The 20714-nt window shown below is 41.8% G+C and overlaps 1 long non-coding RNA gene across 1 annotated transcript; it reads right to left on the bottom strand.

Moving 5' to 3' along the window:
* Positions 1 to 930: 930 nt before the first annotated feature.
* On the bottom strand, positions 931 to 19249 carry LOC133765658 (uncharacterized). The gene is made up of 3 exons (XR_009866613.1): positions 18941 to 19249; positions 5866 to 6264; positions 931 to 2989 (listed from the first exon to the last, which is right to left on the bottom strand). It is a non-coding gene; the product is annotated as an uncharacterized LOC133765658 (long non-coding RNA).
* Positions 19250 to 20714: the final 1465 nt, after the last annotated feature.

Raw genomic sequence — 20714 nt, 5'->3', positions numbered from 1 at the left:
GCCTCCGAATGATTCCCACAGAAATCTTTCCCACCCTGGACACTGTAATAAATATTCTTTACTGAGATGTCATCATAGTTTGACTTTGCTAAAAAAAAGTTCCTTCAGGAAGACAAAGCAACTTTGGGAGAAGAAATGTACAGGGATTCAACCCTTGGGAGAATCATTTGTCATAACAACAAACACACATCTGCCCTGTGACCCAAGAGTTCCACTCCTAAGTGTTTACTCAAAAACAATGAAAATATACATTCACACAAAGATTTCATAGGAATAGTCATAGCAGCGTTAGTCCTAATAGCCTAAAACTGGAAGGAACCTAAGTGTCTAGCATTTTGTCATGTATCTTATTCAATTGAATACCACTTGGCAGTAAATAGGAACAGACTACTGGTAAATACTATGACATGAGTGAACCTCTAAAATATAATCTTGAGTGAAAAAAGCCAGATGCACATATGTAAAAATTATATACTATGATTCTGGAATGATGCTAATGTTCACTGTCTCATTTTGGGTGGTGGCTGTATGGATATATAAAGTGATTGGAACTCACTTAATGGGAGCAAACATTCAGCCTAATGGTTAAACCACTTGCATCCCAAATCAGAGTACCTGGGTTCAATCCCCTTCTCTGGCTCCTGACCCCAGCTTCCCACCAATGCAGACCCTGGCAGGTAGTGGTGATGGATTCAGTGACTGGGTTCTTGCCGTCTGTTTGGGAAGTGTGGGCTGTGCTCCCAGCTTCCAGCTTTGGTGCCAGCCCTGCCCTAGCCTTTGCGGGTATTTGGGGAGTGAATGAGTGGGTGCGAGCGAGTTTTTTTTCACTCTCTCTCAAATAAACAAATGAAATCTTTAACCATAACTGCACATTTAAGATAAATGCTTTTTATTGAATGTAAATTGTATCTCAATAAAAATAGTCTCCCTTTATGAAATGCTGTTAACATGCCCTTTGCACATTCTCACACTGAAGTTGCTGGAATCACACTTCCTGTTCCTTCTCGTACCTTAGAAAGGTTTATGAAGTGAAGCCCAGAAGAATTCAAAGGCAAACACCAACAGAGGTAAATGCAAACTGGAACTAACCTAGCAGAGAAACTGGCACATGACCCTGGGACTCAATTCTGTTAGCTCTGTTTCTCTAACAACAGACACTTCTAGTGTAGACAAGCAGGGGTAAATGCTGACTCCAGCCATGCTGGCTCCTGAGGCTGACACTGGGAGAACTTAACAGGAACTGACCCCCGGAGCATGGGAATACGAAAATCCTGTCAAGCCATACTTAACTAATCCCTTCAGGAATCACTCCCTTTCCCAAATCCCTTTTGTATTCTCACCTGTGCCATACAACTCAGCTCTCCATGACATAAATGTTGTTTAGTAGACAGTCAATATTGATTGTGTTGTCAGAGACACCTGAGTTCGAATTCCCCCTCTGTCACTTACTATCTGTCTAAATCTGTAGAAAGTGTCCAACTTCTACAAAATGTAGTCATCTTTTATGCCAGACAGGCCAGCTTCCAAGAAGGAAATATTGAAAAAGATGCACGGTACCTGCAAACTCACCCATCAGTGCTACCCTCTTGTGTCGGCATGAAGAGGGGCAGAGAGAGGCCAGGGTTGCTGTGCTCACAGAAAGCAAGCACTGGGAGAAGGGACAAAGCATTCTTCCCCTCGTGATTCGTGTGGGACTTCACCATTTTCAAAACGCTTTTACCTGAATTACCTATGGTGAAACAGATACTATTATCTACATTTTATAAAAATGGAAAATGAGGTCCACAATTATTGTCTGTACCAACATAAAGCTGACAATAAACACCTGTACCTTCTGTAGGTAAGTTTTCAATGACTTGCTAATTTCTACCATGGACAAACATAGTTAACATATTGACTGAAGAATGTAATACATAAAGGAAAATGCTCAAGTTACAAGTGTACACTTGAATAAGTTTTTACAAATCTATCATGATGCCCATAGTCACCAGTCAAATTCAGAGAGTGAACATGTTTAACATTTCCAAACACCAGCCTCCTCTGCCAACCCCCATGCCTGTGCCCCTTTCTGGTCAACAACTTCTTCCCTAGTCACCCTATCTTGGCTCCTAGCACTGAAGTGGGTTCTGCTTGCTTTGGGACTCTGACTAAATGGAATCAGACCCTCTTGAGCCTGGTGTTGCGATATTGGCCCATGTTGCTGTGGTCTCTTTGTTCTCATTGCTGAGTGGCCTTCCACCGAGAAGTGTATGTGGCCATTCTCCGGCGGCTGGACCTCTGGGTGGTTTCCAGTTGGGGACTTTCCTCATTAGTGCTTCTTGTTAACACAAATGTCTGCTGAGCAAACATCTAAATTTCTGTTCTGTAAACGCCCAGAAGTAGGGTTCTAAGGGGTGAGTATGCTGAGCATGAAGAGACGCTGTCCATTTTCCAAAGGGTTTGTACAAGGGCTTGCAGTCCTACGAGCACTTCCTTTTGTTCTGCATCCTTGCCAGTACTTGTTACATCAGTCTTTTGCATTTTAGATGTCCTGGTGGGGCTGCTGTGTGTTTATCTTCTCCATTTTGATTTCAGTAACAGCTGTTGACAACTTTTTTTTGTTTTGTTTTGTTTTTGACTACTGCTTGAGTTTCATTTCCTTTCACACAGTGGCTGAGATACTTTTGTACTAGTTTCTTCTTTTTGTTAAAAATTGCCCATCCTACAAGAAATTCTGGTGAGTTCCTTCTTGTCTACCCCAGACCGTCTTTCTTGGTTTTGGATCCTGATGGGGGCTCTCGGTCGTTCTGACATGTACTTCCTCACCGCCCCTGGAGCAGCTCCACCAGGAGACCTGCCCAGCGCGGGCTGAGGCCTCAGCCACAGGGGCCACAGCATCACAGGTACTCTCAATGTCCCTGGGCTACAGTTTCGTCTCCTTTATGATTTGGTCTCATTTACATCCCTCCTGGGACAAATCTAGTCCGATTTCTTCAGCAGGCCCCAACAACTGGCAGATAGTAAGAAGAGTTAGCATTATTAACAATTTCAATCTGCCAGAATATCAAAACAATCATACGTCCTACACAAAAATCCTACATGTTACATGTGAGGTAGCTGGTTGTAAATGGGAAGAAATGGCTGGGAGGTAGGGGTAAGACAGATTTTTCAGGGGGCTGGCACTGTGGCATGGCGGGCCATAGCACTCCATATGGTTCAAGTCCCAGCTGCTCCACTTCTCATCCAGCTCTCTGCTATGGCCTGGGAAAGCAGTGGAAGATGGCCCAAGTCCTTGGGCCCCTGCACTCATGTGGGAGACCTGGAAGATGCTCCTGGTTGCTGGCTCCTGGCTCCTGGCTTCGGATCAGTGCAGCTCTGGCCATTGTGGCCATCTGGGGAGTGAACCAGCAGATGGAAGACGTCTCTCTCTCTTTGCCTCTCCTTCTCTCTCTGTGTAACTCTGACTTTCAAATACATAAATAAATCTTTTTTAAAAAAAACATATTTTTCATAATCTAAGTACCATCATGGACCTTTTTGGTTTTGTCCTTTACAAGTGTATCTTCTATGAAAATTAAATCAAATTTATATTTAAAGTCAAGATTAGAAAATGTTTTAATGGAAGAGAGATTTTATTTTTCATTTTTTAAAAGATTTACTTATTTATTTGAAAGGCAGAGTGAAAGAGAGAGGAAGAGGCTGAAAGAGAGAAATCTTCCATCCACAAATGGCGACTACAGCCAGAGCTGGGCCAAACCAAAGCCAGGAGCCTGGAACACCATCCAGTTCTCCTGTGTGGATGGCAGGGGCCCAAGTAATTAGGCCTTCATTGACTGCCTTTCCAGATGCAGTAGCAGAGAGCTGGATTGGAAGTGGAGTAGCTGGGACTCGAACAGCTGCTCCAATATGGGATGCCAGTGTCGAAAGCAGTGCTTAATCCACTGCATCGCACCAGCCACCAGGAACAGAGAAATTTTAGACTCACAATAGGACGAGGATTTTTTTAAATAGTAACTTGGATACTGAATGTGTTTTCATAATCATCAAAGTGTTTGGTTACTGCCAGCTTTTAAAAATTATTAAATCAGAAGTGGGCATTGGAGCAGCAGTCAAGATGCCATTTGAGATGCCCGCATCTCATATCAAAGTGTCTGAGCTGGAGTCCTGGCTTTGCTCACGATTCCAGCTCCCTGCTCATGTGCACCCTGGGAGGCAGCAGGTGGTGGCTCATGGAGTTGGGAGAGCTGGACTGAGTTTCCCTGCTCCTGGCTTCAGTATGGCCCAGCTCTGGCTATTGTGGCCATTTGGGGGATGAACCAGTAGAAAAATCTCAATCTTTCTCTCTCTACCAAATGAATTAAATAAATAAAAATAAATTTTAACAAATAATAAATTTAAATAAATAAATTTAAATAAATAAATACATTTCCAAGGCCATAAGCGGAGAGCTGGTTCAGAAGAGGAGCAGCCGGGGCATAAACTGGCACCCATAAGGGATGTCGGTGCTGTAGGTGCCAGCTCCTTGTACACATATTTTACCTGCAGATTTTGTTTTGTTTGTTTTTACAAAAAAAAAAGGCATAATCTAAAAATATTGCTTTAGGAGGTTTTTGTATTACCCAAAGATGCACTGTGAAACTCTTACATGATATTACACACAGATCTATATTATCATTTAAATTCACCAAATCCCACTTCATCTACAATAAAAAATTTAAATGTTAATATTCCTATACAAGCATATTTATTTTCTTTAAAAATTAATGCATTTAAAAATTAATGCATTAAAATTGCTAGTATTTCCAGTATTTTTACAACGTTAGTATGTGAACCATGAAAATAGATGCAATTCCATTATCATTGAAAGACAGACATCAAGGTCCACGAAGGCTGAGATTCCTGTAGGCCACAGCAATGCTGGGAAATCTTTCCTTTGCTGAAACTGTCACCAGCCAAGGAGTAGCTGAAGTCCACCCGAGGGCTCAGGTCCGCCCAGGGGAGGCAAGGAGTAGCTGAAGTCCACCTGAGGTCTTAGGTCCCCCCAGGGGAGGCAAGAATTATACATCACTCAGTATTCCTAGATCAGTCAAAATCAAACTATTTCCTTGGATTGGGATTCAGATCCAGTCAATCCAAGCATTTTTATTTCAGAAGTGCAAATTATTGTGCTTACAAAGAGAGAGATCAAGATAAGTTGGGTCCCTCTAATTTTCTAGCACACATACCACCTAGTAGGGTGACATACATATATAAGACACACACAGATGAGTATGGCACAAGGAAAATTTGTTAAATAAGACAAAATTAAAAAATATTATAAGATACACAGAAGAGGAGTACATTAAACCAGGCTGAGTAGGGCAGGGTTTGAGGTATCCCTGGAAGAGTGGGTGCGATTGTGACCGAAAGAGAGAGCAAGGGCTCCAAGGCGCCTGGGCTGTTGACAGAGGCTTCATTCAGGCTAGCAGAGCTGTGAAATCCTTCTGTTCTCACCCTGTGTCCTTTTACAGATCTCTTCCCCAGCCTGCTCTGTTTCTGGGCACACCCAGGAGATCTTTAGACTTTACAAACCGGTTGTGCAGAGCCAGGCATTCCACTAAGAAACAAAACGCTGAGTAACAACATGAAGTCAGTCTGTCCCTTGCCAAGATCTGGGAGGCCTGGGTGATTTCCCAATCTCCAAGAAGCAGAAGGAAATTAAAGCCAGCGTCCCAGAGAGAAACCTGGGTAGATCGTCCAATGCGGAGGATGCTGCGTTCCAATCCAATTGGGGCAGGGTGCACCGCCTGCAATGACTATTGGCTACTCCAAAATCAGGTGGCCTCACCTGATCTCAACTAGTTTGCCTTTTTTGCATGACAGACTAACACATCACTAATGCCTTACCTTGGCTGCAAATATTTCATGCACTGTAAAACAGAGATAATGCTGTCACTTCCAGTCCAAGGAGGTAAAATGGAAGAGATTTCATTGAAGAACAGGATATGACTCGGCTGCAGAAGAATTCAGGAGTGTGAGTGAATAAACAGTGCAGGCACAGATGATGAGTGCTAGGTGTCCTGGGAACAGTGCGCCTGTTGCCTGCTCCCAGGGGCGAAATCCCAGTCTGACGGAAGGCTCAGGACTTGAAGGAGGCCACTCCCGCATCCGTCACGCCTGAGTCGCAGGCTTTCACCAGCTCAGCTCTTCTTCTGCCTCCTGAGGCCTTTCCACAATCACTTGGGTTTGATCACTTGTCCTGGGATGGAGGCACCCAATATCTGGGAGACCTCAGAGAATCTACAACTGAAATGAGAAGGAACAGTGAACAGGTGAAGAAATCCTAGGAGGATTGAGATTATGTAGGGACATGATCATCTTTATTTTGTAAAGTGTTTATTTATTTGAAAGTACAGAGACAGAAGAAGAGAAAGAGACAGAGACAGAGAGAGAGAGAGAGATCTTCAATCTGCTGGTTCACTCCTCAGATGGCTGCAATGGCCAGAGCTGAGCCAGGCCAAAGCCAGAAGTCAAGAGCCAGGAGCTTCTTCCAGGTCTGTCATACAGGTAGCAGGGGCCCAAGCACTTGGGCCATCTTCTGCTGCTTTCCCACGAGCATTAGCAGGGAGTTGGATTGGAAGTGGAGCAACTGGGACACTAATCAGAGCCCATATGGGGAGCTGGAAGGTGGCAGCTTTACTTGCTATACCACAACACCAGCTCCCTGACACGGTCATCTTAACCAGCATCATAACTGCTAGGCTAAATGTCTGCCCCTGTATGACTTTTAATGGCTAGAACATATTTTACTCTACAGATCTAAGACAATTTATTTAACTATTGGTCTTGCAAAAGTTAGGTTGTTTCCAATTTTTAAAAATTTTATGGTAAATAATGCTGTTGCAATCATGTAAATAACAACTAAAACTGATGCTCTAAGGCTTATGTCAAGAAATGAATTATGAATCACAGAATAGACTGTAATTTTTTTAAGGTAATGAATGGATAAATTATGCTGTGTGAGCCACACGTTATGAAGCCTGAACACCCAACCATCTCTGAATCACTTCGTGAGTGTGAGTCAGGGAGTCCATGTCACTCCTCAGTGGCCTTGTTTGTTCATTTCACCTGTGGCCCTGGGACCTTCCCCACGCTCTAGCCCAGGCCCCAGCTTCTCCGAGCCAGGAGACTAAATTCTCTGTCTAGGCAAGAACCACATTATACAAGCACGTGACCACAAAGATACAGGTGGGAAAACTGAGACCTGGAATGATAGCCCGAACAAAGGAGAGAACTCTCGGTGGCTGGGAACCTCGTGACAAAGACCGTGTCCCTGGCAGCTGTTACTGAGGATTGCTTTTATTCTCAACAGCTGGGCATTTGCCGTTGCTTCTGAATTTCCAACAGGCACTCCCACCAGATGACCTTGCTTCAGAACCCACTGGGAAAACCGAAGCACTCAGAAGAGCTTGCCACAAGCTCCCTCCACCACGGTTTACCACCTGCTGCTGCTGCACCAACATCCATCTGCCTTCTCTTCTTTCAATATCGTGTATGGGCCAACATACCCAAATGCTCACCCCAGCCCGGATCTCCCCCTGTAGATTCTGACTGCATATCCAATTGCCTACGTGACTTCTCTATGTGGATGTCTGAAACCTCTCAGACTTAACGTGTCTAATACCAGACTGTTGGTCTGCCCCAAACCTGTTCTTCTTGTAGCCTTCTGCACATAAGTTCATGGCAACATCTTCCTTCTTACTTTCTCATGCCAAGAAACTTGGAGTCCTTTGTGACTCCTATCACATCCAGTCCATCAGCAAATATTTGCGTCATGTCTCACCAGATTATTGAAATAATCTCCTTACTGATCTCACTCATTTTCAGCCTATTTCACAATACGGTCATTAGACTGGTCCTATTAAAACATAAGGCAGATCACGTCAGCATAAGTCAGTGCATTTGGGTCATGAACATGACAAAGTAATAGGCACCAAAATACCTCCACCTGCTCTTCCGACTTCTGTTACAGAGTCTGGGCCCAAAGTACACGAAGCATCAGAACTATCACAGGTGAAGTAACCAAGCCAAGTGTTTTCCAGTTCCACTTAGATATTTTGGTAAATTTTATGTGTTATATGAAGTTTTAAACTTCTGTATCTTAAAGCATTCTAGTTTAGAATGTTTTGATAGATGTTATGTTGGATTTCTTGGTACTTCCACGTAGTGGTAAAGAGTTCTTTAAACAGAGCTAGAATCTCAGGGTGAAGGAATGAAACTAACATGGAATTCAGTGACTTCTAAACTAGACACATTACAATGCATTAGTTAGAACTTTGACAACTTTGAGATTCAAGTAGCATTATTCTAGTTATAAATATATTTAAATCAATGTTCAGAGAGAACTACTAATTTCTTTAAAGTCACTCACCTATTAAATGGCAGGCTTAAAATTTTGTCTACTAGCTTACTGACTAGTATAGTGCCTAGAATCAATAGCTAATGTCTTAACAAATTACATGACCTATGAGAAATCGCTTAATATTTGTCTTGGTTGTCTGCAAAAAAAAATGTACATTTACTTATTTAAAAAAATTATTTATATAAGCTGAACAAATTTCATATATTTCTTGTATACAAATTTAGGAGCATGGTGATACTGTCCATGCCACCCTTCCTCCCACCCATACTCCCACCCTTCCTCCTCCTTCCTTCCTTTCTTATTCTTTCTTTTAATTTCTACAATGACATAGTTTCAGCTTATTTTATACTCATAAGCTTAACCTTCCACTAAGTAAAGAATTCAACAAATATTAAGAAGAAAAAAAAAACACTATTCCTCAACAATTGAAATGAGGGCTATAAACAATGATCAAATCTCAAAACGTCAATTGCACTCATATACATTACATTTTTTCTACTCTATTACTTACCATAGATCAGGGAAAACATATGAAATTGTGTTTTTGTGACTGTCTTATTTCACTAAGTATAATGGCTTCCATTTGAATTCATTTTGTTACAAAACACAGGATTTCATTTTTTATGGCTGAATAGTATTCCATAGTGTGTGTGTGTGTGTATATACCACATTTTCTTTATCCAGTCATTAGTTTATGGACATCTGGGTTGATTCCATATCTTAGCTATTGTAAATTGAGCTGCAATAAACATGGGGGAGCACATAACCCTTTAATATGATGATTTCATTTCCTTTGGATAAATTCCCTGGAGTGGGGTGGCAGGGTCATATGGTAGATCTATTTTCAGATTTCTGAGGACTCTCCATACTGTCTTACACAATGGAAGTTTGGAATCTCCATATTGTCTTCCACTATGTACCAGTTTACATCCCCACCGACAATGTATTAGGGTACATTTTCCCCACATCATCTCCAGCATTTACTATTTCTTGATTTCTATATGAGAGCTATTTTAAATGGGGTGATGTGAAACATCATTGTGGCTTTGATTTGCATTTCCCTGATGGCTAGTGATCCTAAGCATTTTGTCTTGTTTCTATTGGCCATTTGAATTTCATCCTTTGAAAAATGCCTGTTCAAGCCCTTGGCTCATTTCTTAACTGGATTTTTTGTTTTGTTGTTACTGAGTTTCTTCAGCTCTTTATAGATTCTGGATATTAACCCTTTATAAGTTGCATGGTTTGCAGATATTTTCTCCCATTTTATTGGTTGCCTCTTCATTTTATTGAGTGTCTACTTTGTAGTGTAGAAGCTTCTTAGCTTGATGTAATCCCATTTTTCCATTTGCTTTTATTACCTGTGCTTCTGGGGTCTTTTCCAAGGAGTCTTTACCTATGCTAATGTCTCGCAGAGTTTCCCTCAATGTTCTCCTCTAGTAATCTGATGGTATCTGGTCATAGATTTAGATCCTTGATCCATTTTGAGTTGATTTTTGTATAAGGTGTAAGATAGGGGTCTTGTTTCATACTTCTGCACATGGAGATCCAGTTTTCCCAGCACAATTTGCTGAAGAGACTGCCTTTTCTCCAGGGGAGGATTTTAGCTACTTCCTCAAAGATTAGTCAGTTGTAGATGCATGGATTGATTTCTGGGGTTTCTGTTTGTTCCATTGGCCTAAATGTCTATTTTTGTGCCAGTCTGGCTGTTTTGATTATAACTGCCCTGTAATATGAGTTGAAGTCTAATATTGTTATACCTTGAGTTTTGTTTTTGTTGTTTAACATTGCTTTGGATATTCAGGGTCTCTTGTGGTTCCATATAAATTTTAGCATTGTTTCTTCTAGATCTGAGAAGAATGTCATTGGTATTTTAATTGGGAGTACATTCACTTTGGTCACATACCCTCAAATGAATCTGGTGATAATTTCAGTTTTTTTCTGGTTCTTGCTCATTTCTCAGGTCTTTCAGACAATAGACAATGCACTAAACATTAGAGTCACTAGGCTCTTGTGTTTCCTATTTCAAATCTTTAAATTATTGTTAAGCCATAATCTTCAAAGCACAAAGCCTTCGAGAATATTTTCCCAAGTGAAACAAATGTTGTAGCTGTGTGAGGGCATCAGGCAAAGCTAGAAATGGAAGTCCTTGCTGGCTGTCCATGTGAAGTACTTTGTTTAGGGGAATCCTATGTTGCCAGCACAGTCACTTGTCCTAGACAATAGCTGTTGGCACAGCATTAATATGTGAGGATTGGGAGAGCTGCCAGTGAAAGCAAACTCCTTTGTGATGTGTGCAGTGTTGTGCCAGGGCATCAGTTGCTGCTCACCACTGATGACCATCTGAAACTGTCTTTCACCAACAGTGCACCCAAAGGCACAACTCAGCAAATCAGGAATGAATTTCTAGGGAGAGGCAACATGGTGTAATGGAAAAAGAAACAAAGTAGGCATGAGGAAACCCTCATTTGAATTCCAACATTGTGACTCTGATACTTCCTTTAACTTCCATTTTCCTTTTTCACTCACTCCCCCAGGCACACATCCAAGCAGTCAACAAGAATTTATTGAATGTCAGTTTGTACACAAGACCTTGGACCAGAAGGTGGGCACTCCATGATTTGGCTTTATGTGTATTAGAGGTAAAGATAGTTCCATCTGCTTCAAAGAGGTGTGATGAGAATGAAATCCCAGTTTCTAATTTAGTAGAAAGGGAAATAATTATGATTATCTTGCTTACTTACTCTTACTTTGTGTATCGATTATGAGACTCATATGAGGTAATTATATGGCTGTACTTTATGAACTTAAAATATATAATTATATAGAAAAACAGATAATTTTATCAAGATAATATCTATACCATTATTAAATATTACTTGGGGAACAGGGAGAGAAACTAATGAGATCTTAAGCCATTTTTCTTTTCCTACTTTTTTTTATCAAAAGCAAGACTTTAAAAGTTAAAAATAGAAATTGAAATGATTATTTTTATAATTTTTCAGAGAAAACAAGCAGATAATAACCAAATTTGTGTCTCTCAATCTATACTCTTGTAGTAATTTTCAGTAGTTTTTGGAGTTTAGGTTCTGAAATTCAATATAAGGACTCAGAGTGGAGGAGTTTATTGCCAATGGATCAATTGAGATTAGGTTTTGCCAGCCAGAAAAGAAAGATGTACATTATCTAGAAGTTTGTAGGTTTTTTCTCACCTAAAAGGTGTCCAGAGAGAGCAGTCTGGGTGTGGCTGCTGTAAGATGTCTTTTTGGGACATAGGCTATCTTTTTTTCCATTTTCTTAACATGTGACTTACTCTTAAGGTTCTCTTGGGTTGCTAATGCTCCTGGTTATCACCTCTGCATCAGAGGCCAAAAGAAGGAAAAGCAGAAAGAATCACTCCCAGTTGAGGAGAATCCCTTTAAGAAGCCTCTGTAGATGTGTCCACCAGGAATGGTGCTTTCCTGTCTTTGACAGAAATGAATCACATGGCTGCACTCAGACACAAGGGTAGCTGGGAACAGAGTTTTTGTCTTGAGCGATGCTGTGCCCAGCTAAAAGTCAGGGTTCTGTTGAAGAAGAGGAGAATGATGTCAAGTTAGGCAACTGGCAGTCTCTTCCACACAAAATATCAAGAAAAAATTTAAATTAGTAGACTGACTGTTCTCAGTTGTAGGTTTTTCTCCACAAATTTTACATTTTCCTTTAGTGTAGAAGTAATATCATTCTCTTAAAATAGTATACAAAAATATCTGATTCAATGTAAAAGTATATGCTTTTCATGACTGAAATATTTAAATTCATTTTATTCTACAAAGAGCAACAGGATTTTCAGGTGTTTTATGACAGAAACATTGAATTCCATTCATTCCAATGAAATAAAGTTTTAGATTTCTAGAAACACATTCTTTGTGACTCTAAGCCACCTGCTTGCCAGTCTCCCAGCAAGCCCAGCCCAGAAGAGATTCCCATAGAGGCTATGGACTTGAAATCTTGCCCAAGACAAGGCCTCCCTGAATTTTCCTCAACAAAGAAGGAAGTCCACACATTGCTGCCGCAGCATGCGTAGGTTCTACATCTGTCCTCAAATTCCTGGCACTGTGGTCGTGCTCTGTGTTAAATCCTCTGGGTGTTTCATGATGACCTTATTCATGTGCACATCTGTGGGCCTCTCTGTGCATTTATCACTTTCCCTCTGAAGACATTAAATAACTCCGGGCAACTGGGCTTGAGGAGCTCATTCCCCTACCCAAGGAGCATGGCGAGCCCACTGTGCCGTGAAAAAGCAGCAGTGTGTCCCAACTGTCCCAATTGTTTGGGGAAGTGTCCTCTGCATGTCACAGTCCTGGGATGGCAACCAAGTGAGAAACACAAGCTCCAGACTCCGAAGCAAACAACCATATCTAAGTGGCATAAACTTAACTTCAACCCGAAATGGGCCTTACTGGCAAATAGCATATCTCCTGGAAAAAAAAAAAAAAAAAAAGATGGAGAGACAGCAACAGACAAAGAGGTCTCCCATCCACTGATTTCACTCTTTAAATGCCAGCACCAGGCAGGGCTGAGCCAGACCAAAACAAGGAGCTGGGAACTGAGTCTGGGTCTCCCATATGGACGGTAGGGATCCAAGTACTTGAGCCATCACCTGCTGTCCGTCAGGGTGCATGCATTACAGGAAGCTGGAGTTGGAAGAGGAGCTGGGACTCCAATGCAAGCACTCCAATATGGGATGCTGGTGTCCCCCATGGAGTCTAAATCACTGTGCCAAATGCCTGCACCATGTTCTATGACTGCAGAGAAATCACTTAACCACGTCAAGTTGTTATGATTTTATAAATGATAGTAATAATAGTAAAATTAGATTATTGATACAATAATCCTCCAAAAGTATTGTTGTACTATAACATAAATGTAAGAAGAATAACTAGGCATTCCCCCATCTGGTCAAAGTGTTTTGTCACTGATTTGCTAAGATGCTTTTATCAAGACTCTTACTCAGGGGTCAGCAGTTACCTCTAGGGAGGGAATTGACCCATAATCCATGATAACCAACTGGCTTGGATGTTCTATCATTCTAGGCCTTATAATCTACAGACATCTTTTTTCCTCCTCTTCCTTGGGTTATTCTTTAATCCTCACCATTTTCCTGTCCATTCTCTCTCCCTTTAAAGGTTGACCAAGGGAAATAGCAATTCTTGTAAGAAGGGAAAATGTAAATGGAAGCATATTAGAGGTAAATTTGGGAAGACTATCGTGTATCTACCAAATGGTGTGGTAGTCTGGAGGCAAGATGGAATGGCAGTGTTAAAACATAGGCTCTGCATTCGAGAGTGGTCGGTTCTTGTCCTGAGACTGTTCTACCCTGGTCTCCTAATTGTTAACAAATCACATTACCTTAGAGAACTTCTTCTATAAACCCTTTTAAGATTTCTTAGGATTAGGCCGGCGCTGTGGCTTAACAGGCTAATCCTCCGCCTTGCGGCACCGGCACACCAGGTTCTAGTCCCAGTTGGGGCGCCGGATTCTATCCCGGTTGCCCCTCTTCCAGTCCAGCTCTCTGCTGTGGCCCGGGAGTGCAGTGAAGGATGGCCCAAGTCCTTGGGCCCTGCACCCGTATGGGAGACCAGGAGAAGCACCTGGCTCCTGGCTTCAGATCAGCGAGATGCGCTGGCTGTGGCGGCCATTGGAGGGTGAACCAACAGCAAAAAGTAAGACCTTTCTCTCTGTCTCTCTTTCACTATCCACTCTGCCTGTCAAAAAAAAAAGATTTCTTAGGATTGATAATAATACACAAAAAGTTTTGTGGGAAGTGTAGTAAATGTTATCTATTACAATTAACCAACAGCATAACAGCATCGCGAGACAGCTCTACACATTAACACAGAACTCCTCTAAACCTAGAGGTCCATTTATTTCAAGCAATATTTGAACCAATTCAATTCTAGCACAATGGAAAATTTCTAGAATGATTACATAAGGGAACACAATAAAGACTTTTGGGGAAATAAGATTAAAAATAAGTCTATTTTTTTGCAAAAGCAGTTTAAAATCCATGCAGGGCTTGGTTTTTCGCAATAAACCTTTTCCACGACCTTTTGGAAGTTCTCTCATGATAGAACTAAACCGGTTTGGGGGTCATTTCAATAAGGAACTTGAGACTTTGTAATCGTTTGTAAGTGTATATTGGACCTGCAGTTCACGCTGCGTCCCGCTCTGGGCTGACTTTGTCCTCTGTGGGTGTCTTCAGCCACCCTGTAGCAGCTTGGCTGCAACGCTGTCTTCCAGTTCCAGTTCAGTTGCATCAGCACTCCCATTTCCCGTATGGGGCTCTCTAAACTGCTTGCTTTGCACCTTCAGCTCCCTCCCCTTCCTCTTCAGAGGACACCATCAAGATTCCAGCAGGGATGGCGGTGCCCCCAGCCCCTCTTGCTGTAGCTTTTCCTCTTCTGTTTTTAACCTCCTTTGAACCTCCATGAGCTTCCTGTAATGACTGTCTCTGTTTCAGCTATTTCAGTATTTCTGTGGCTTTTGATTCTGATCTCAATTCACATCTCCTAGCCAAAACCATCTCAAATGAGTAGTTTGAGGTTTTTGCTGGAAGGTAATTTGAATTTGTTTACATGGCCACCAACTCCCAATTTAGATGTCCTGAGATTTCGGCAGTGGAGGAGTGGCCTTCCCAGATTTCCTTTCTCTTAGTATCGCTAAGCCGTGTTATTCACAAGGAAGGGCTATTTTGTTTATGAGCTAATCCTGCTTCTTAGAATTCTATATAATTGCTGCCACATCAGGAGAATTAAGTCTCCCACTTCAGCAGGAGTCAACCCCACACATGAAGATGGCTCCGTGCTTTGATTTCTCTTCCTCAGTAAGAAGTCACACACATGCACGCATTCACACAAATGCACAAAACATACGATCATGCCATCACATTGGCAACTTTTCTGCAAGGAATCCACAATACAAACTGGAGGTGAACAAAATATCTCAGTTGCTATAACAGATGACAAATGACTTCTGCTGCTGCTGCTGCTGCTTCTTTTGTCATCATTGCTGAGGTGAGGAGCAAGAAAGTCCCAAATATTTCTCTGGCTGCATTCAAATTTTTGGACTCTGCAGTGTGCATTCATTCATTCAACAATATTTCACTGAGCACCTACTATGGTCCAGTTACCCACAATATAACCGTATACAAAACAGACCGGATCCCCACTATCTGGAACCTGCTATTTAGGTGAGTGGTCACTTTGCAGAATTGGAAAATCTGCCCATTTGAGAAAAATTCAGTGTGGGTCAAGACTCCCAGCGGAGGAGGCAGAGACAGGAGCAGACTGGGCTTATCACATGCCCATCTCGTGGTTTCCTAACAGGGCAAATGCAACACAGCACAGGGCATTGCCCAGCTTCCTTCCTGTTTCAGTAGCTTGGAACTCACAGTCACATTTCAGGCCCGGAGAGATCATTCCCTCCTAGCCTAAGACTTTCGCTTTTTTAAAAAGAAATTTTTTCAAGTAATTTCTTCATAGCTAATAATACTTCTGTCCTGCACCCTGGCAGCCACAAGTCTGCTTCTATCTCTTACCTGGCCTTGACTTCCTTCTCGAGGTACGATACTTTCTCACGGAAACACTGCTTCCTGTAATGTCACTGTTTCAACTTCCTGATATATTTACAGGAAATGCCTCCTGATAAAAGCCACTAGTGAGTTCTGAATTGAATCCATACTTTGGTCTTTTTATCCTTTTGATTCATATGGTAAGGGTAAAAAAAAAAAAAAACTGTACTACTTAGTTCTTCCATGCACTTGTATGTAATTAGGTTCTTGTAGCCTACATACAGGTATCAAGTACTTTTCAAGTCTTTTGAATATCATCTTGTTTGTATGGAGTGAGGATATAGGAGGATGTTTGGCTTGTGTTTATAGGTAACCATGAGTATTTCTAAAGCTCCACTATTTTCTGAGATCTCCTACTGTTCTTATTTTCAACTAACAGAAGTTGGAAAATAAAGATTGTGTGCATATAAAATGAACGCTTGCAAGGTTTGTGATTTTTAAAACTATTTCTATGGCTCTTTGTCTTTCCTAAGATGACCTAAAAGTAGCTAGGGCCATGCAAGAACCCTCTATAAACAAGTGATAAGAGACACAGCTAGTCTGTAATGAATGGAATTTGGGCTGTCTGTGGCATTTCATGGGGATAAAAAGTAAAAAAGCCAATTTTGAATCCAAATAAAATACATAAAACATCTGTCACTAAGAGAATTGAGAGAAGACTATCATACAGCAGCATCATTCTGTACAGTTATTCCTATACCCTCTCCCCTGTTGGAAATAAATGCCATATGGTTAGGGAGCCTGGCTCCAACCTCAGTAGCTCACATTCAATTCTCTATTTATAGACAGGAATTGGGAAGAGGTGGAGAACAGCAGTTGAGAAACTTCTTGGGTTACAGTCCTGCTTCTATTATTTTTTAAGATTAATTAATTAGTTAATTAATTTAAAGACAGAGTTATAGAGAGAGAAGGCGAGACAGAGAGAGCTCTGCTGGTTCACTCCCCAAATGGCTGCAAAGGCCAGGGCTGAGCCAGGCCAAATCCAGGAGCCAGGAACTCTTCATGGGTCTCTCACATGGATGGCAGGGGCCCTAAGTACTTGGGCTATTTTCCATGCTTCTCCAGGAACATTAGCAGGAGCTGGATCAGAAGCAGAGCAGCTGGGGCTTGAACCAGCGTTCCGATATGGGATGCTAGTGTCAAAGGCAGGGGTTGAATTCTCTGTACCACAACTATTTATTTGCTATGTACTTTCTCAGTAATTGAAGCACTGAATGATGCACTTGCCTCACAGAATTGTTGGGGTTTAAATGAGATAATCCACTTAAAGCATACTGCTTAGCTGACGCATAGTAATAACAGGAGATGCTATTATTGTGTGATGATAATGATGATAGGTTTCCAGGGAGAAACTAGCCTAAATGCACCTGTAGTGCTTTCTATATTTCTGGAAGTCAGGAGTCTGAAACACAGCCCAGGCGGCAAGCAAGCTTCAGAAGGTGGTTAAAGAACTGACAGGGCAGGCTGGCAACCATTAGGAAAAGGATACAGGGCCATGCCTGTAAAGCCGAGAGAGTAGTAAGGATGCCTTTTTCTCCCATTAAACAAAGAGGACATCACTGGAACTGAATGCAACTAGATTAGGGCCTGGGCCTCAGCAAAAAATATAGTGAACCCAACTAGCACAATTAAGGTCAAGTGGGGCAAAGCTTGTTTGGTTTCCTGTTTGTTTGCCTGGTTTGGAGTATTCCTGGGGAGAAATTTTATGATTTTTGCTTTTCTAATGTCTGACTTCTGTATAATGGAAAGACAAAGACCATTCCTGTTATCCTCTCTGGAGTGATACACATGTATAATTAAATAAGGAGTCCCAGTGAAGGATGGCAGGAATGTCAAGTCCCATGCTACCAAAGCATAAAGGTAATGCACTCCCTTACAATCATGTAGCAGTCACACAAACTACTAAATACTGCCATAACACGACCTATTTATTGGAAAATTTCACTACGTATAGTTTGTATAATTACCAAACTAGTAATTACAAAATGTAAATTGGCAAGAATCAAGAAGTAGTTGTTTAGCATCTATTGTGTGCAAGGTATTATTACATAATACCAGAATCGTGGTGCCCTATGAGTAGATCTGTACCACCCAGTGTCGGACTGATTTCCTTCAAAACTTCACAACAAACAACAAAACAATGATCTGGAATCTCCTCCTGGGCCTACAGTTGTATCTACTCATAAATTCATAGGATTTAACAGCTGGAAGGACTCTTAGAAGAGAATGAAAATCAGTGCCTAGCTTTTCTTTAAAATTCAGTTAATGTCCGAGGAGATTTTGAACTTTTAAATTACTTAAAAAATCTTTAATAAATTATTTAGTCGAATTAATGAATATCCACTGAATCCCCACCTGTTATAAGAAGTTCTCATTCCAGCAATGTCCATTTCAGCACATACTAAACGGAAAGTGAGGTAAGTGATTTACTCAAGGTGAATGCCATGGCTTGTTCATCAGAATGCAATGATTACGACCATCTCACTTCAGGGCATCTAAAGAAACGGGGCCTGGCATTTGACCTAACTGATGATTTCTGTTTCCAGAAGATGAATGTTTTCTGAATTCTGTCCAGCTCCTCTTGGGGTAGGCAAATGTTAAAACAGAAAGAAGTGGCTATGTGCTTTTGTTCAGTATGGGCTCATGGGGAAAGTCCTTTAATATTTTCAGCCGGTTGCCATGGAGGCAGCCAGCAGCAAGCTTAGCTAATAAATGTGGGCTGACATGGTTGTGGGATGGGCTACGGCAGCAATTAACAAACGTCCGAGTGTTGGAATAAAAGGGAAGAAGGACCATAGCAAAACTTGCCGAGTAGAAAAATCACCACATGCACATAGGAAAATGTAGGGTTCAAACTCCAGAAGGTATTTACAAACATAAAGAAGTGAGCTACGAAAATGGCTTTCCCATCTACCGTGCCATCAGTAAAGATCCCATGGAGAGCAATTTACCTGTACACGATAACCAGGGCACAAGAGAGAGGCTAGTGAAACTGTCCGGGGACTCAGCTGAGCTGTGAAATAACTTTCAAAGCCGGTGTTCCCAGCAGCGCGATTCCCAGAGTGGCCAGGTCCCCGACGCAGAACTTGTGAAAATGATCTGATCAACTGGAAAGGGTTAAAGGACTAACTGCCTCAATTTTGGTTAAGCGACGATGAGGCAACAATGACCGTCCTCGTTAGCTATTCTCTTCTGTGGCTCTCCGGATAGAATTTTTTTCCTGTCCAGAGCTTCCTGCTTGGTGTTTGTCTAAGCAGGGAGGAAAGCCATCATTCAAATTCTGCAGCAACAGATTGCAAGCTAAGGCTTTTCTACTCTTTGTTTAATTTTCCTGAAATGTCCCTGTTTCCAGAAGTGATTTATTGGTGACCTCGCTTGCTTTTTATCTTACTCAACACTCCCCTGGGGACATAGTTCAAACACCACTTAGGCTGTAATTCTCCCGGGTAGGGAAGTGGCGGGTGGTGGCAGTGAGACCAAAGCACGGATCTGAGCAACTGTGGGCTGTTGACTTTCTGTTACCCTTTCATAAAGGGAACCCTCAAAACACCGTGGCCACTCAGCAAACAGCGTGTGTTTCATCTAAGCCTGGCTGGCATTGCACTTGCCTTTCTTCAGGCTAGAATGATCCTAACCAGCAATGTCTTTGTGTCATGATGCAGAAAGTTGGCAAGTACACACGAGTTTAATGCTGAAGTATAGCTTCTGAGTGGGGGAGGAAACCAGAGAGAGAAGTGAAGCCCTACCCGATGCTAGTGGGTCTCTCTTATGATGCTTGTTCCAACAGAGGTCAGCCATTGTGCATTGTCTCTGGGGGAGTGAATACAGCATATTATTTTTGGGTAAAAATTGAGATTTCTTTCTGTGGTATAGCATACAGAAAATAGAAGCTCTCTGTACTTGATTTCTTTGCTTTTATTTCCATATCTCCAAAGGCATTCTTCTACGAGAAGGAAAATGACACTAATTTACCAAGATGAAACTAATGTAGTGATGGAAATATTTAATATCAAATCCACTAGAATTACTAGGATATGTTATCAAGGTTTTTGAAAAATTCTTACTTGAAGTGAACTTTGTTGGTTGCCAACTCTGCAAAATATCCTCTCCCTCATTCCTAATAAAAACTCAGTTCTGCTTTCCTGTTATCCTGCCACGTGCTTGGGAAAGGTTGGTACCAGATCCAGAGAGGAGTCGGATTGGTCTGGGTGTTGTCATTCATCTGTCAGGAACAGACTCGGGCGAGCCAGCAACTCACTTCTGGTCAACAAGATGAAAGCAGAGGTTTGCTGGAGGCTTCTGGGAAGTCATCCCCTGCCCTTTAGAGAACCACAGGAATTCAGCCTTTTTCTCCTTGGCTTAGAAGAAGGAAGCACACAGTCCCGTTTGCTGTTAAAATCATCCCATATTCCAAACCATCCTGCAGCTATCCTATATCCACAAGAGGAACAAAGCTGAGGCCAACACTGTGGAGCTTTGTAACAGAACTGTGGACCCTTGGTGCATAAGCCAAGTCATGGATCACTTAGTACCTTTCTTTATTGTTTCAACTATTCAAGTCTAGCTGTGTCACTGGTAGGTGAAGGCATCTTTCTACTGTAGCATGGTTCTGTCTGCCCACCCTCATCCTATTTGTCTCTTAGTTATGCTCGCTCCTCCTCTTGTCCTCTGTGTCTTTCACACATGAACCCCTCATGACCCATTGCTCTGCCTCATGCTGTGTAC

The sequence above is a fragment of the Lepus europaeus genome, chromosome 8, assembly GCF_033115175.1.
Source record: "Lepus europaeus isolate LE1 chromosome 8, mLepTim1.pri, whole genome shotgun sequence".
Lineage (NCBI taxonomy): Eukaryota > Metazoa > Chordata > Mammalia > Lagomorpha > Leporidae > Lepus > Lepus europaeus.
Note: the sequence above shows the minus strand (reverse complement) of the source record. Positions and strands in the feature narration are given on the sequence as shown.